The following is a 6988-nucleotide window of genomic DNA, read 5'->3' on the forward strand; positions in this document are numbered from 1 at the left end:
CTGAAGCACATATTCGTCCAAATAATTTCGAAGCGATGAATGTTAAAAGAGCTTTTCAATTATTTAGTCACACCTTTGCAGCTGCAATAAAAACAGCTGGCAATGAAAAAGAGTTAAATACGAGTTAAGTACGTGGGAAGCAACAGCTGACTTTGCAAAGCGTTTAAATAATATTATTGATGCTTGCAACGCTTACAGCCTTAAGATTACATTTGGCGGAAAACGACCATTATCCTCCAAAAATCCAGATATTGAAAATCTGTTAACAGATTCGATCGAATGGTGCTCAAGATGGTCACAATCAGCGGAAAATATAGTTCAACTTCCTTGTTTCAAAGGTTTTGTATTAACTATACGAGCTATTCTTGCAATTTATAAAATACTTGCAAGTCAATACGAAGGATTTGAACTTGCGACAGGATTGTGTAATCAGGATTCTGTCGAACATTTGTTTTCTAAATTGAGACAACACGGAGGTTTTAATCCAAATCCGCAAGAATGATCCGATTATCTATCAGGCATATACTTTCCACAGGATATATTCAGACCAGTGACAAGGGCAATATTCAATGTACAGAAAGTGAAATTCTTATTAATCGACCAAGTCGACTTGTTAAGACGATAGAAAATGTCATGAATATGAGCAATGCGACTGTAGGATATGATGATGAACATGAAAATGAATTGCTTGATGAAGATGCTAGAATTCTTCTCGAAGAATATGATATCGAAGAAATTGATAATATAAATCCGATTGATAGCAGTTATGACGAAAATGCCATCGCATTTTTTGCCAGATTTGTGGCACGGCGAAGTATTACTAAAAGTAATTGTGACGATTGCCGCAATGCAATAATGAAAACACCAATGGATGCATCTTCAGCAAATGAAAAATATATAGAATTTCGTGAATATCCAAATACAGATGAAGATGCTCCAACAGTTACAAAATTAGTACGACCAACAACTCTATACACAAATATTACTAAAACGCAATTAATGGCGTTTAATCGTACATGGCAATGTGGATGCCCAATGGGTTGGGCATCCACACAGATTCTTGATAAAATAGGGAATGTGTACATGCAACGAATAAAATACATCCAGATTGGTTGGATAAAAATAAAGAATGTTATAATCATCGAATGCAAGCATTAAAATACATGATTACTGTAAAAATATATTCCTGTACGAGATATAACAATCGTACTGCCAAAGTAGCTAGTGCACCATACAAAAAGTTAAGAGGTTTACAAACAAATAAAAGTATATAAGAAAAGTAAAAAATGAAGAAAAGTATGTAAGATCATCTTGAGCACCATTACATTAATCATAAAAAAGACAAAATGATATGAAGGAAAAAATACAGCAAGAAAAAGGTAGAAAATAAAACATTATAATAATACATTTTAATATCTATTAATTTTATATTATATTTATTTTACACATTTATTTATTTCATATTTTATATTTATATATATTATTTCATAATTAATTAATATTAATTACTATTAATATGAATTTTTTATTATTTTATATAATAATACTATTTATTATTAATATTTATATTAATATTACTATTAATATTTATATTAATATTACTATTAATATTTATATTAATATTACTATTAATATTTATTAATTTTAATATTAAAAAAAATAAAGGTAAGGAATAGAAAATAAATAATAAAATAACGTAGAACGTAGTAAAAATTATCTAGAAAAAGAATTACTTTTGAATATGAATATATTTTCTTTAAAATAATTTCTTCAACTTTTGATTAAACATATTTTCTTTAATTTTTTTATTGTTATATGTATCTTGCATAATTTTGTCATTGAAAAGAAATACTTATACTGTACCATGATATTACATTCATTAAAAATATGTTTGCAAATCATGTTCCATTTAGTAATGAGTATAATTTTCCTGTAATGAGAAAAATAAGCATGAATTTTTCAATTTCTTAGAAGATTGCAATCACAGTTAAAATAAATTACATAAATCGTTAACTAGCAGGTTTAATCACGGAATAAATAAAAGATTTTAATGCAATCATGCTAAGAAATTGTAGAATCATGTATTTTCTTATTACTAATGACATATAACACAAGACATATATATAATAATAACAGAATTTTAAGAAAGTACAATAACAGTACAAATGAAATCTATCTATTGTATGTATTTTATGTTGGCACACACACACACATACGGTATTCTAATATAATCATAGATCAAAGTACATATGAATATCGAAAATAATATATACAGTAAAAGTGTTTCTAAATCACTTAACATAATAAGACATCTTATATACAATATATATATATGGAAATACATAAAAAAAAAAGTCAAAATATATAACTATAATTTTTTCAATTATAGAAAATCTATATTATATATAGATTTCCCGTGATAAGACCTACCAGTTTCAAATTTATGTAATTGTTTCAACTGTGATTGCAATCTTTACGTCATGCATATATAAATGCCAACTAAAATATACATATACCCATATATACATAAATCCTTAATTATAATATTATAAATTTTTTTAACATGCGTTCGTTACCATAAATATTATTAAATACATATTATTTATCAATATCCTTTTTTTACAAAATATGTTGTTTTATAATAATGAATATTTTTCAATTACAGCTTTTTTTAGAGTGGAGGGTTTTTTAATGAGTGAGAGTCCCACATATCCCCGTCGGACGGCCGATGGGAAATGCATAATGCATTTTTCCCTTCCTACGAAAAAAAAAAAAAAAAAAGTTTTTATATATACAGGATATCCCAAAATTTGCGAATCAAAGTAGCATAGCAAGAAAGTTCTAGAAAACAAAAATTAAAAAAGTAATTGTCATTTTTTATTCTAAACAATAATTTTTGAAGTAGAAATATTTAAAACTAGCCAATTATAGATTACGATTAAACGCCTGAAGCATGTAAAGCGCGTGGTCATTAACATAATCATGCGTGGACTCACGGACGTTTGTTTAATCGTATTCTGTAATTCCGCCAATTTTAAACCTTTTTATCTCAACAAATGTTCGGAACAAAAAATGGCAAATACTTTTTTAATTTACTTTTTCGAAAACTTGCTATGGTATTTTAATTCGCGAATTTCGAGACATCCTGTGTATATATATATATATATATATATATATATATATATATACATATTTTTATACATATAACATATATAAGTATGTATTGAATACAAAATATAAATATATATGTATTATAAATAACTTTTACATATTAATTAAAAGTATAAGCATATCTATATAATTATTTATATAAATTTCATTAAAATATTTATTATATTATATTAGAAATTCTTTTCACGATAAGTTTTATTATTTTAGGAATAACTGTAGACGACCCAACTGGCTTAATTGATTTTTATTAATTCGATGTCATATAAAAATACAGACTACGTTTCGACCTTTGGTTCAGGTCCTTATCAAGTCTAAAATTATATAAAAAATAATAATACGAATATATCAAAAAGAAAATCATTTTATGGATGTATAGCGTTGAAAATCATTTTATGGATGTTTAGACTTGATAAGGACCTGAACCAAAGGTCGAAACGTAGTCTGTATTTTTATATGACATCGAATTAATAAAAATCAATTAAGCCAGTTGGGTCGTCTACAGTTATTCCTAATTTTATTCTTCACTGGCGATACAAAAATACTTGCTATATTTTATTATTTTATATTTTTATTTTATAATATTATGTTAATTTCTTTGTATTTTCATATAAATATATCATATTATTTTTAATATTATTTTCAATTTTTATTATTTTATTTTTAATATTTTTTGTGCAATAAATTTAATTTTCAGAAATATTTTTTGTAAATGAATATAAATTATGGGAAAATATTTGAGAAATGCAATTGATTTATTATTTCTCTTTTTTAATTTTTTTATCCATAATTCTGATTTTCATTTTTGTTTTAAAATAGTAAGAAAAAAAACCTGTGTGTGTGTGTTTAAATTAAAATTATGCTCTTCATTTTGCTCTTTATGTTTATAAATTCTATAACTTTAGTAATAAAAATGAGAAAGATAGTAATTTAAATTTTGATTACATAAGTAATTAAAAATCATCCGATTATGTCTTGTTTCATGTCATTTTAATCGTAAAAATCTCACTAATCCATTAAAATTATTTCCAAACCGATAAAATGCAAATTAAAAGTTTTGATTTTTATGTGTAAGATGTTTACAATCGTGATTATTGTAGATAAGGAAAGGTTCCCGATGTCGTCGAAGCGAGAGCGAGAGCGAATAAAGAGCGAGCGAGATCACATATCATCAAAGAGTTCCGAAGTCTCTCTCGCGAGGTTCCCTTTAAATATAATCTTTCATATCATATGTCATGTTACTATAAAAAATAAAATTTTTGTATTTTGCATTTTATAGAGTTGAAAATAATTTTTATAGATTATTGAGATTTTTGCGATTAAAATGACACCAAACACGACATAAATCGGTTAATTTTTAATGAGATAAAAGTGATTAAAATTTTGATTACATATCTCATTAAAAATAAACCGATTTATGTCGTGTTTGGTGTCATTTTAATCGCAAAAATCTCAATAATCTATAAAAATTATTTTCAACTCTATAAAATGCAAAATACAAAAATTTTATTTTCTATAGTAACATGACATATGATATGAAAGATTATATTTAAGGGGAGCCTCGCGAGAGAGACTTCGGAACTCTTTGACGATACGTCATCTCGCTTGTGCTTTATTCTTTCTCGCTCTCGCTTCGACGATATCGGGAACTTTTCCTTATCTACAATAATCACGATTGTAAACATCTTACACATAAAAATCAAAACTTTTAATTTGCATTTTATCGATTTGGAAATAATTTTAATGGATTAGTGAGATTTTTACGATTAAAATGACACCAAACACGACATAAATCGATTAATTTTTAATTAGATAAGTAAAAAAATTAAAATTTAGTCGTTCTCGCTCTCGCTTTCGACTCATATTCGAAGACTTTCCTTGCTATAATAAAATTAACGAATTTAAATATGTCTTATGAAAATAAAAGCTAAAATCTTAATTATTTTATTTTATTTTTTTGAAAATAATTGTAATATAGATTTTTCGCTTCGGATACGTAATAAATCAGAGCATCTTGTTCTTCGAGCAAAAATAACGTTAAGAGGAGCACACCTTTTGTTATATGTTTCTTTTCGAGAGATTTTTGTAATATTTATTATTTATTGTTTTAATTATTTATTTATATATAAATAAAGTGTAGATAACTTTTAATATACATCGATGCACATAATATATCCAACCGAACGTTATATAAATAAAATTAAAAATAATAATTAAAGAAAGTAATTAATATAATAAAAAGCTATATTTTATAGGAGCATAATTTGTTATTGCTTAAAATGCTTAATATTTTTGTTCTAGGAATAAAGAAAAAGTAAAGCGATTAATTGTAGATGTCTTTTACATTATAATTATTAAATATTAAGAACATTTTTTGATTTAACAATTTATTTTTTTTTGCAGATACGTATATGCATAAAAATATTTGAATAACTTATTGTCCGTAGTATATACTAGAACAAAACATCACGCGCAGCTAATAAAACATATATTAATAAATCCATAATGCTTTTGTACTTTATATCCACAATTATGGATCTAGCATGGACATGAACCAATCGGTCGTTTTACCGTGGCACCGAAAGTGGATCTGGCTACGTAGTTCCGCCGGCTCTAAAATGGATCCAGTTAGCGCCACTGTACCGGCTAGAAAAAGCGTTTCACGAAAAACGGCGGCGTGGCCCCTCTCATTCTTCTCTCTGCCAGTGTATTCAGTGTTGTTCCATTTGAAGGATTTCCTTCATTTGGAAGGTTTTTGGGTGTTTTGGAAGGTGGAAGGAAGGTTTTTTAAAAAATGATGAAATTGAAGGTTTTTGGTATATTTTCACAGAGAAAGAGAGAGCAATATGCCAGAGTAAAGTTTGCCACCATAATCAAATCCAACTACGATAATATCACTAATATGAACAACATTATATTTTTAAATCGCGCGCTACCAACCCTCGCGGCTTCTACTGTTTACCGCTAGAAGGCGCGAGAAGTGTGTTTCTAACCAAACCCACCTCTTCGTTATTTTCCAGCTGTTCCGTTGGCTATTCTGTTTTCTGTTTGCTTATTCAGTTGACTTTTACTTGCTGATTCGAGATTCTCAATTGGCTATTGGCTGCCTGTCTTCGGTACATTGATTTGAACTTATTTCATAGACGAGGTTCGTCATTGATCAACAATAACACGGACAGAAAAAAAACATTCTTCTCAAGCCAAATTCCGATCTAAAGCCTCAAGATGTAAGTCCACGTTCTGTAATCTTAATTTATTCCCATAATTAATTTTATTAAAGTTCATTGTTGACAATAATTTGGAATTTTCTGTAACATATTTCAATCGATCTATTGTTTATAATGACACATCAATTATATTAAATATTTTTATTCCATTGAAAATGATATATTACAGAGAATTATAAATTATTATCAGCAATAGACTTCAATAAAATTATTTTTAATGTGGCATTTCCACAACTTCACTTATTTAGTTTTCCAAAATATTACAAATTTTCAATAAACTACATCGACAAATATTTTAGTTTTAACGCTGAAGTATATTGAATGCCTATTCATGTGTCTAATTATAATATTATTCTCAACGGGTTACAAAATTCTTAAATATATTATATAGAAAACATTGATAATTCTAATGGATATACTACTTTTTAGACAATTAAGATGAGTGACGAAATTGACGAAGATAATCCAAATGTCCCAGATATTCCGACAAAGAAATTTAAGTTGGCAACATCGTCTATTTCTTGTCATACAAAGAGCAAGAAAAAAAATGATCCTACAATTATTACAATGAAAAACGATAAGCTGCAAAGGGT

General features: G+C 26.8%; 1 pseudogene; it reads left to right on the top strand.

Moving 5' to 3' along the window:
* Window positions 1-498: 498 nt before the first annotated feature.
* LOC145943363 (uncharacterized) lies at window positions 499-1274 on the top strand (annotated as a pseudogene).
* The last annotated feature ends 5714 nt before the right edge of the window (window positions 1275-6988 follow it).

This window comes from Prenolepis imparis, unplaced genomic scaffold (assembly GCF_030444845.1).
Source record: "Prenolepis imparis isolate NDT839.2.m4 unplaced genomic scaffold, iyPreImpa1.0 SCAF_12, whole genome shotgun sequence".
Classification (NCBI taxonomy): Eukaryota; Metazoa; Arthropoda; class Insecta; order Hymenoptera; family Formicidae; genus Prenolepis; species Prenolepis imparis.